Below are 11,457 nucleotides of genomic sequence, written 5' to 3' on the forward strand. Positions count from 1 at the left end.
GGGGGCGGTGCCTGGAAGGAGGCAATGCAGGAGCCCTCTGCCTCTTTCCCCCTCCCCCGGCCGGGAGGGGCGAGCTGCCAGCTGCTCCAGACAGCGGCACGGGGCTCGCAGCGCCACGGGGGCCATCCCGCGGGTAGGCAGAGGGGAGCTTGGCGGCCACACCCAAGAGCCCCGCAGGCCGCATGCAGCCCGGGTGTTTGAGACCCCTGGCCTGAGCGATGGGGCTTTGTGGGGGCCCCTGTGGCATCCCCCCTAACACCAGCTCTGGTTACTGTGGCCCACGTGGGCCGTGGAGTTTTTATAGCACGTTGGGGGGAGGGGGACCTCAGAAAGAAAAAGGCTGAGAACGCCCAGTGCAAGGGACCATCTGTCACAAAGGTGAGCTCACCTGCGTGGTGAGATACATGGGATCACCCAAGGGGACTGTCTGTGGTTCCACGTTGATGCTGTTACAGAGCCTGAAGCGTTTACACTGGATACTTGGTTGGTGAAATCTCCATACAGACCTCACACCCAGTTTGGGGTTTGTTCCCTGCTTCTCACCAGTCTGTCTGAGGCCGGTGCTCGTGCTCTCCAGTCACTGGGGACAGCGTTACAGAGACTAACGGGCACAACGCCACCAGCAGCAATTGGCAGCACTGCAGAGCAGGCTTCACAGGGACACAGTGTGGGCCAAAGGGTCTGTGCTCTCCACCAAGCCCCCGTTGTCCTCCAGGGCACGTCAGCATCCCAGCAACCTTCTAGGAGGGTCCAGGCTGCCACCCATCTCCAGCACAGCAGCGCCCGCGCCCCATCACCCGCCTTGTCTCCTCAGACAGAGGTGAGTGACAGAGGGTGCACAAGGGGTCCGGTTCGGGGAGGGAGAGGGATAACAAAACACACCCTCTGGGGTCACCCCTCAGGAAGTGACGTGACAGGCCTTGTGGTGACAGTAAAGGGGGAGGGGAGGGCATGGGAGCAGCTCCCTCAAGGGCAATGCTGGAGACCCAGTAAACTCTGAAGGGGACTGAGAGTCTCCCAGGGCCCCATATCCTGTTGGGATCTGTCCAAAGTCCCCCCCACTTCTTTTCTTTCATTCCTTTATTTACCCTTGTTTGCTGACAGTCGACTCTTGTGCTGTTTCACCTGGTGCCCCGAGAGAGGAAGAAAGGGCCCCGCGGCCTCAGTTAGGGTTGACAGCTTAGAACAGGGGTCCCCAACGTGGTGCCTGCGGATGCCACAGTGCCCACCAGGGCGTCTAAATGCGCCCGCGTACTGGCTGGTGAACAGAAATTCAGCTGCATTTTGCTGGCAACGCCTCTGGGTGTGTCCCCTGGGTCATGAGAAGTCAGTGTCCAGTCCTGTGGGGCTGTGCTCCTGGCTCATACCTCCAGCACTCACTGCTGCCCCTCCCTTACCAGCTGCACTGGTCAGCCAGCCCCAGGCCTCTGTGAGGTCACTGCCCCCCACCCCCACCTCAAACCTTCAAACTGGGACATGGTGCACCAGTGCCAATCAGAGCGCACTAGTTTAAATTCTGTCTATACTAAGGGTTTGCACCAGTGCCTAAAACACCAGGGTGGCAGAGACCTTCAGAAACAGCAGTACGGTGGCACTAGAACTGGGCTCTATTTCTAGCTCGGTCACAGACAGCCTGGGTGACCTTGGACATGTCAATGTTTCTCCTCCCAACTTCAGTCTCTTTACCCAGCTGCCACTCACTGGGGTCTCCTCTCTCTCCAGAGCTGCTCACCACTACAGTCTGTGTGGGTGTCCCCAGAGCTAAGGCAGTTCAGCTCTGGAATAGTCTTACAAGGGGGGCTGGGGAGTCTCTTTCCTTGGAAGTTTTTAAGAACAAGTAGGACAAAGCTCTGTCAGAGATAATCTACAGATACTTGGTCCTGCCTCAGCAGAGAGCTGGACTTGATGACATCTTGAGGTCCTATCTAGCCCTACATTTCTAGGATGCCATGAAATATATACGTATAAAACACAACATCCAGAGTAAAACCCACCACAACATGTCAGGAAACTCAGAAAAAAAAAGGAAAAAAGAAACAACAAAAGCCACAGCATAAAATGACAATACAGAGGAAAAGAAAACACGATGCAAACTAACACACCCTGGGACAATATTACACCACGAAAAAAAAAAAAAGAGCTCATCTCAAACCAGCACAACAGAGGCACCAAACATGCTGAGGTAAAACAATGCACCATAAAACTGCTACACAACATGGTGCGATCACAGTTCCAAATGGCACCATGCAAAACAGCTCAGTGTAGAACAGGACACAGCACAAAAGAGAATTATTTCAGTGGAGGCCTGGAAGGGATCTTGAGAGGTCGTCTCCTCCAGCCTCCTGTGCTGAGGCAGGACCAAGTACCCCTAGACATTCCCAGACTGGTGTATCTCTAACCAGGTCTTAAAAACCTCCAGTGAAGGAAATTCCACAGTCTCCCTTGGAAGCCAATGCAAGGCAAACACAGACCAAAACAACGCTGTACACACACACGCTGGGCCTCGGGTTAAGGGGAGAGGCAAGAATTCAAACAATCTGGGTTCAGTTCCCAGTTTTGCCCCAAATTCTCCATGCAAACTTGTTAGACACCGGTGGCTGGCCCGTGCCTGCTGACTTGGGCTCACACGGCTCAGGCTGTGGGGCTGTTTAATTGTGGTGTCCATTTTCTGGCTGGGGCTGCAGCCCAAGGTCTGGCACCCTCCCACCTCGCAGGGTCCTACAGCCTGGCTCCAGCCCGAGCCCAGACATCTACACTGCAATTAAACAGCCCCTTCGCCTGAGCCCTATGAGCCTGAGTCACCTGGCATGGGCCAGCTGGGGGTTTTTAATGGCAGGGTAAAGATACCCTTGGTGTCTGTTCAACACCTGTTACAATGGGGACCCTGGTCTTGGTCAGTGTGCAGAGTCCTGACCAACAGGGGAGCCTGAGCTCAGTTGGGGGCTCTGCAACTCCCGGCATTACAGGATCCCAGATTTTGTTTAGGGCCCCTGCAGTATCTGGCAAAATGTGGGGCCAGGATCTCTGTCAGGTTCTGTGCAGTGCCCAGTACAGTGGTGGGGTGTGATCTTCATTAGGGTCAGTGCAATGCCAGACTCAGCAGGATCTCTGAAGTGCCCAGCACAATGGAGGCAGAGGTTTGGGCCGCAGTCATGTGCTGCCTGGCACAAGGGGGGCCGTGATCTCGGTTCAGGTCTCAGTTTTACCTGGCACAACAGTGGGGTCTGATCTCACCTGGGGTCTCTGCAGCGCCTGGCAGAACAGGGCCCAGATCTCAGTTGGGGTCTCTGCAGCAGCTGTCAGAACAGGGCCACGCTCAGTACGATAAGAGCCCTGATCTCAGTCACACACCTGGAGAGAAAAGGGGTAAGATTTTTGAGAATTCAATATCAGTATTTCAGAACTGAGGAGAAAATGGGGCACAAACTAAATATTTCCCAATATAAGGGACAAGCATGTGGGGAGATTTTATGTCACCATTCAAGAGAAAGGAGGGGAAATTGGAGGGAATTATACAAGGATATTGAATCAACAACAGAATGGGACGGATTCTTCTTGCCCCACACTCACAGGGGACAGGAGTGGGGCTGGAGTCATAAAGTCACTGTCAGTGGGGAGGGGCTGGCAGTGGGGTCTGGGAATGTGACTAGCAGGTGGGGGGGCTGCTGGGTTGGGCAGGGTGGGGGAGGGGAAGGAGCTGGGAGGGGAAACCTGGGGCTGTGCCGTCTCCATGGGGGACACTGGCTCCTCCCTCCCCTTCCTGGCCCTTCCCAGGCCCCATTGCCAGCAGAGAGTGGCCCCCCCAGCCCAGCCCAGAGGTGTCCCTGTCTCAGGGCCCCCCCAGCCCAGCCCAGAGGTGTCCCTGTCTCAGGGCCCCCCCAGCCTCTGCCCATTCACCCTCTGCCCAGCTCAGGAATCCCTCGGGGGAACCATTTCCCACCCGCACAAGGACAAATCCCGGCAGGTGGAAATGGGGGAAACCCCCCAAACCTGAGACCTGAACTGGCCACTGGCGAAGGGGAGAGAAAATGGGGCACAATCGGGGGGGGGGGGGGCAGGGAACTTCTCAGGGGTTGGGGGAGGGGGGGTCACCCTGGGCGCTGCTCGTGGCTCTCTAGGGAGAAAGGGGGCAGGACGGGGGAGGAGGGGGGTCCCCACGGGAGGGGGCAGCGGTAAATCCGAGGGGATCTCAGCCCCCCCTTTCTCCCCCGCTCCTCGGGGGGGGTCACCTGCCCCCCCCGCCACGTCCGGGCTGCACCGACATTTCCCACCCTTCCCCAGCCCGGTTTCACCCCCCCAGGCCCCGCCCGGCCCCACGCAGGGACCCCAGGGTTAATGAAGGGCTCTCCCGCCGCGATCTGCGCATGCCCAGAGCGCCAACGGCACCAACCCTTCTCCGGCCCGGGAGAGGCTCCAACGGCCCCGCGCGAGCCAGGCAGAGCCAACGCTCCTTCGCAGCCCGGCTCCAGTTCCCCCGCCGACGTCATTTCCGCTTCCGGGAGAGTCAGGAACTACATCTCCCAGCGTGCCCTGGGACCGCGTCTGCCCTCTCCGCAGTCCAGGTAACGAAGGGTTTCAGCAGCTGTTACTGCGCATGCGCCTTGCGAGCCCCGCTGCGGGCGGGAGAACAAAGCTGCTGCCGCCGCCGCCTCCGCGTGAGCCGGGCCCGGGCTGAGGCGCTGCTGCTCCCCTGAGGCTGTGGGTCCTGGAGGTGGGTATCGCTGGGGGCCTGGTGGCTGCAGAACAGCCGGGGTGGGCGTCTCTTGGGGAGGCGGGACAGGGGGTTAGAGGGAGCCTGGTGCCGTGCCAGGGGCTCTGTCTGGGCTTCCCCCGCAGACTCCTGGGATCGCTGCCCTGCCCAGTGCACAGAGTGTGTGTGGGAGAATCCCCGGCGCTAGGCCAGGGGGTGCCCCTGTAAAGCACCAGGGGATCCCGCAGGGGGGAGGAGGGGGTGCCAGGCAAAGGGCAGGGCAGATCCTGCTGGAGGGCAGGGAGGGGGGGGGGGGATCCTAGGCAGGCAGTGAGGGACTGAGTTCCCAGTGGGGGTCCCTTTGGGGGGTCTCTGGCTGTTGGGGTCTCTTGGTGGGGGGAACCCTTTGGGATTCCCAACCTGGCAATGAAGATCTGGTGGGGTTCTCTGGCCGGTGGGGCTCTGAGGGGTATCTGAGCTCCCTGGCCAGGGACTCTGGGGGCTGGGTCCCAGGGAATATCTGGGGGGGGGGCTGGGTCTCTGGGGACTGCTCCTGACCTTGCTGCTTCTCTCTAATTAGCTTATGCCAGAATCCTGGCTCCAAGCACTGCCCGACATTCCCCGGCCAGGCCCAGTCACTGTGATAACTTTCTAGCCACTTATCAAAACCTGTGAGGTGAAATCACATATTTTTGCTCTTCTCTCCTCTTGAAAACTGCAGGAACTTCCAGTTCCATTGTCCTAGATTGTCCAGTCCTTGTCCTGGATCTGGGGGGTGAGGGAGGTGGGAGGGGGGTCAGCACTGCCGCACAATGGTCTCTTCCCCAGCGTTCTGGACTCATTCTTTCTGAACTCTGGTTTCATTGAGACCATTGTTAATCCAGAGTCACTGTATAGAAAGACAAGGAGTGACTCCGGATCGACAGTGGGGCTAATGAGATTAGCAATTCTCCCTGTGAGGAGGGGCTCTCATTAGCTGCTCTCCCCAGAGAGCTAAAGGAGGGAAGCTGCTCAAACGCTCTGTCCCTCTCTGCTCAGGATACTGGGGTTCAGCTTCCTGGGTCAGACGCTGCAGCCTCCATTGTGATCTGGGAGACCAGGCTTAGCAGCTGCTGCTCCCCCAGCCGGGTTCTGTGCTGGGAAGTGACCTGAATTAAAGCTGCTTCTCTGCCTGGCCCAGGGGATGACTTTCTCCAGCTGGTCCTAGCCCCGTAGGGCAGCCCTGGGCCCTGTTAATACTAAATTCTGAGCCAGAGTCTCCAGGTAACTGAAAGACGTCAGGGAAAGTGCTGGGGTCTGGCAAGAAAGTGACTTTGCACAAACAGCCCCTCCTCGTTTCTCCTCCCAGTAGCAATTGCCAGGAGAAAATCCAGCCCTGGGAGAGCAAAGCCCCCAGGAATGGGACTGTCCCAGCCAGAGGGGCAGGGAGAGAGGACAGGGGAAGGAGAGACTGAAAGGGGCAGTGGGAGAAATGACAGGGGAGAGATTTCTAGCTCTCTAGTCCACCCAGACACATGTATTGCTGCATCCCTGGGCAGAACCACTTTCCAGTGAACAAAACAAGGATCAGACAGAGGAAAAGCCAGTTCCTGACTCCATGTTCCCTCTGCTGGGGTGTGGCTGCCGTGGGGTCAGTGTCCGAGGGAATCCCCCACAGTGACTCCTTTGGTTCTGCTCTTTTCTAGCCTTGTGTTCAGAGAATTTGTTACAGGGTGAGGGGACGGAGAAGGGAGGTTAAAAATGTCTTTGTGGGCTTAGCCTGGCAGGAGGGGCCAGATCTACATTGTAATAAACAGATTGAGCATTTCCCAGCATGGCAGAATCTAGGGTGTCTGTCTGCAGGGAAGGGGCCTGGGGGAATTCTGATGTGAAATTAACTAAAACCGGTTGTGAGACGCCCACAACTGCCCTTCTCCCCCAGACAGGCTGCAGAATGACGTCCATGTCTTGCTCCAGGTCATCCCAGCCTGGCGTGGGACAGGGAGGAGAAATGGCTGCAGTGGAGCCAACTCAGGTAGGGATTATCGGGAGGTTGCTGGTGGGTTCCTGCACGGGGGAGAGGGACAGCAAATACACCAGAGATGGGAAGATTTGCACAGTTGAGGTTGGAGGTGGGCAGGAAATGCACAGGGTGGGGAAGGGAGGAGGACAGCTTGAGATAAACCTGCTGGGAGTTGTTTAATAAGTGGCCTAGATTCTAGGAACAGACCCATGAGATTAGGTGATGGAAATACCCTAATTTGTGAAACCGAAAATAGCCCACCTACATGGAGCTAGTCAAACTGACCAGACTGCTAGTGCTGGAGCCTGACCTGACTGACCAGCAGTTGCTGTGAGATATGAAGTGGGCACCCATCAGTGAGGTTTAGGGGAGCTGCTCCGCCCTTCATATCCAGCTCCTGACAATGAGGAGGTTATTGGGCTTCCTACCAGGGAGCTCTCCCTGCACCCTGCTAGGGGCTCCGTCTCCTGTATCAGTCGGTGGCCAGTAGGTGTGTGATGGATCTGCTGGGAGAGACAAGGGGCTCTCTCTTAGTCCGCTTAACCTGATGTTTCCAGGATGCTCTTTGCAGGGTGGGGGTGGGACACTGTTGACTGCGATCCACCCAGAGCTTCCATTTGATTGGCTCCTTTCCCCCACGAATAGTGGGGCATTGGGTACAGAGTGTTGGACTCTTGTTCTTTCAGGGGCCGGTGACCTTCGAGGAGGTGGCTGTGTATTTCACCAGGGAAGAGGGGGCTCTGCTGGATCCCACTCAGAGAGCCCTCTACAGGGATGTCATGCAGCAGAACTATGAAAATGTGATCTCGCTGGGTAAGGATTCCCGTCCTCTTGGTTCAAGGAATAAGAAATGAAGAGTTAAGGTTCACGCCAGCCCCACAATGCCACCTCTACTCTGTCCTGTTTCAGCATCACCCCAAAATGCCAGTGACACACACACATTACCAGAGACCCTCCCCTGCTGCAGAACATTTTGGGAACAGAGCACAGGAGCCGTATCGCAGTGTCAAATAGCTCCTGTTTGCTCAAGTAAACTTCTTTGACATGGGGCGACCACATCTGCACGGAGTATTCGAGATGTGGGTGTCCCATGGATTTGTGTAGAGGCAATATGATATTTTATGTCTTATTATCTATCCCTTTCTTAATGATTCCCAACATTCTGTTCGTTTTTTTCACTGCTGCTGCACACTGAGTGGATGTTTTCAGAGAACTATCCACAGTGACTCCAAGATCTCTCTCTTGAGTGGAAACAGCTAATTTAGATCCCATCATTTTGTATGTATAGCTGGGATTATGTTTTCCAATGGGCTGCACTATGTGTTATCCTGACATCTAGTACTGCTGAGATCCTGCATTCAGTAATATCCCTGCCCTTCCTGTTCCCGTTCTCCACTGAACCCCACCAGCCCATGCTTCCTGTTCCCAGCTTCCCCAGGACTCTCTTATTGTCTCTGGACCTCTCTGTCAGCCAGAAGCAGTGCCAGGGAGACTTGCCCTCTCTCTGGAGTCTTTAATTTCTGGGACAGAGATGTACTTTCTCTGTGTTTTAGGAGACTCTTTGAAATTGAGTGTCTGTGATATTAACTACAAAGCAACCTGGACTGTTGAACAGCTGTGTGACTCAGTTCCCAAGCTGGGGTGCCTTTTACACTGCTTTACTGTGAGAACAGCCACTCCTGGGCAGGTAACGCACAGTCTCCAGCGTGTAACTCGCTCCCAGCTACACAGTATTGAGTGCTGCTAGTCAGTGACTCACAAGTTACAGTGCAGCACAGGAGAACCCCAGAAAATTCTCTGCTCCCAGACTTCCCACAGAAATATGCATCTTTCCCTATCCAGCACACTCCTGAACAATGCAAGCTCATATGAAGTCTGTCATTTCATCAGTGGAAAATGACATGCGCCAGCCTTGTTATCCCAGATGGAGTTTCCAACACACTTTAATCCAAACACACTGGTTAGATAAAGAATAAAACAAGATAGTTAACAATCAAAAAAAATATTTTAAGATACAGATAATGAGGCATAAAGCTCAGAATTGTTTACAAAAGAAATGCAAAGATAAAACACAAACTAATGTCTAAGTTAACCAGCTGAAACAAGGCAAGTGTTTCTCTCGCCATGTGCTGAGACAGGCTGGTTTTCCTTTCAGCCAGGACTCCCCCTAACCTGCCCCTGCCGCCCACGTTCAGTTCTTCAGGAGTTGTCATGAGCAGAGGGAAAAGGGGGAGAGAGAGAGAGTCTCATGCCTTTTCCTCCCCTCTTTTTATAATTCAGTCCTTTGTACTAGAAACCACTTCAGTTCTCAGCTGAGTCATGGTGACAGGCTGTCATAGATACGAGCTTCAAGTGTCCCTGTGATGGAATGTAAATGTCTTCTTCACACCTTCCCCCGGTGGGGAATGGCTATTTGACCAGCTGTTTGCCTTGCTGTCTCTGAGGAACTTAAGGTTAGAGCTGCAGCTTTTCCAGTAATATCATACCGTAAGATCTCATCACTTTACATACAATGTTGCTACACAGTTTAACAGGAGGATATTCAGTAGATTATGTCTTTTCAAATGGTACCTCACAAGCCCTACAGTGATAAATGAAGGGGAGGGGAGGGATCTCCCGTTTATAAACACCCAGCCAGCCAGCCGGCTGTAAAATCCCTGTTGGTGAGAGTTCTCTGCTTGCTTTACCTCTAAAGGGTTAACAAGCCAACAGGGTTTAAAAAAAAAAAGTATTGGGCACCTGACCAAAAGAGCCAATGGAAAGGCTAGAACTTTTTTAAATGGGAAAGTAACTTTCCCTTTGTCTCTTGTTCTCCGGAGAAGGCGACACGGAGTAGCAATGCTGTGTATGGCTTGAAGCAGGCATGAAAATTCATCTTCCATACCTAGAAGAAATGATTTGGCCAGGGAATGTTTAGACAGACACAATCAGGTTTATTTTTTATTTTGGCTTTTGGATCTCCTCTACACTATCCCAGATGCTTTTGTTTGCTTGTAAGCTTTAAGCTGAACCCCCAAGAAAGCTTTTTTGGGTGCTTACAAAAATTTTCTTTTAAGATCTAGCAAAAGCCTAAGTTCCAGATGTATTGTTTTCCTTTTCAATTTTAATAAAATTTACCTCTTAAGAACAGGATTGAATTTTTGGTGTCCTAAGAGGTTTGTGTGTGTTGTTTGATTAGCTGGTAGCCACAGCTAATTTCCTTTGTTTTCTTTCTCAGCTCCTTCCCAGAGGGGAGGTGAAAGGGCTTGAGGGTGCCCCAGAGGGAAGAATTCTCAAGTGCTCCTTCCTGGGGCCAAGGGTTTCAGGGTTTTTTCCCTTTGGGTGGTGGCAGCATTTACCAAGCCAAGGTCAGAGAAAAGCTGTAACTTTGGGGGTTTGATACAAGCCTAGAGTGGCACAAATTAATTTGTAGAATCCTGTCGGGCCCCCACTTTCTGCACTCGGAGTGACAGAGTGGGGATTCAGCCCTGACACATACTATGAACAAAATGGATCATAATTTTCTAGAAGAGTGAACATAGGGGAACAGACTAGCACAGTGTCTGTGTGTTCCCAACATATATGTGGGTATTCTAGTCCCTCACAAGCAAGGTGTTTGGCATCTTCAAACAGCTGAGGAACCGGTCCTGGGAATTGACTGGTTTATTAAGTGACACTGTATGGAATTGAGAGACACTCTATATTATTATTATTTTATTATAAATACTGTGGCAAATTGCCGGTACTGTTATGCTGGGTCTCGCGCTTTCTCTTCTTTGGGGAAGGTTCAGGGCTCCACTGCTTGCCTCTGAATCGGTATTTTAATTACCCCACTAGTGTCCTAGAGAAGGGGAGTGGAGAGGGAGGGACCTGGGCCCGCCCTCTTCTCCAGGTCCCAGCCCAGGGGCCCTGAGGTTAGTGGTGAACCACTTGAACTGGCGGTTCCTTCCCCTGGGCTACTTCCCTCTCCTGCCCTTCAGCTTGTGGGGGCTTCCTGCCCTCCCTCTGTACAAGCCAGGTACCCCTTATCTAGGGTCTTGGACTTCTTAACCCACTGCAGCACTTCTCCAAACTTTCCTTTGCTTCCCTTCAAACTGTTCTCTGCTCCAATACCAATCCCCTCTGCTCCAACTCCTTCCCTGTCTGATTGGAGCAAGGGTCTTTATCAGGTGACTGACTGCAGATGCTCTAATTGGCTTCAGGTGCTCTAGTTCATCTATAGCAAACTTTCTTCCCTCTACAGGGAATAAGGCTCCCTTCTAACCCTCTCCTGCTGCCCTCTGGCCATGCTATATCACACTGTGTACTGAGAACTCCAAGGCTTTTCCATGCCATGTGCTGTGAAGCTTGTGTTTGGGACACAGGAATTAGAAGCCACTTGGCAAAAGGAATATAAAGGGCAGCTGCATCATCTCCATTTTGTCTTCAATTCCTCTTCCTACCTCTGGAGCAACTTCTCTACAAACTGAAGGCTTGAACAAAGGACTGAATAATGTGGATGTGTACCAGAGAGCCTTTCAAGCCAGAAACTCACCAATACTGCTAAGAACCAGATGTATAGATTTCTGAATGTGTCTGACTGCTTTCCCATTTAACAACTCCCTATTTCTTTCTTTTATAATAAACCTTTAGTTTAGATGCTTTCTTGCTTATAAACCTTTAGTTTAGATGCCAATGATTGGCTGGCATTGTAGTATTTTGAGTAAGATCCAAACCTATACTGACCTGGTAATGTGGCTGACTCTGGGGTCAGAAGAACACTTTGTTTATGTGAGTAGAGTCTTTA

Source organism: Mauremys mutica, unplaced genomic scaffold (genome assembly GCF_020497125.1).
Source record: "Mauremys mutica isolate MM-2020 ecotype Southern unplaced genomic scaffold, ASM2049712v1 Super-Scaffold_1427, whole genome shotgun sequence".
NCBI lineage: Eukaryota > Metazoa > Chordata > Testudines > Geoemydidae > Mauremys > Mauremys mutica.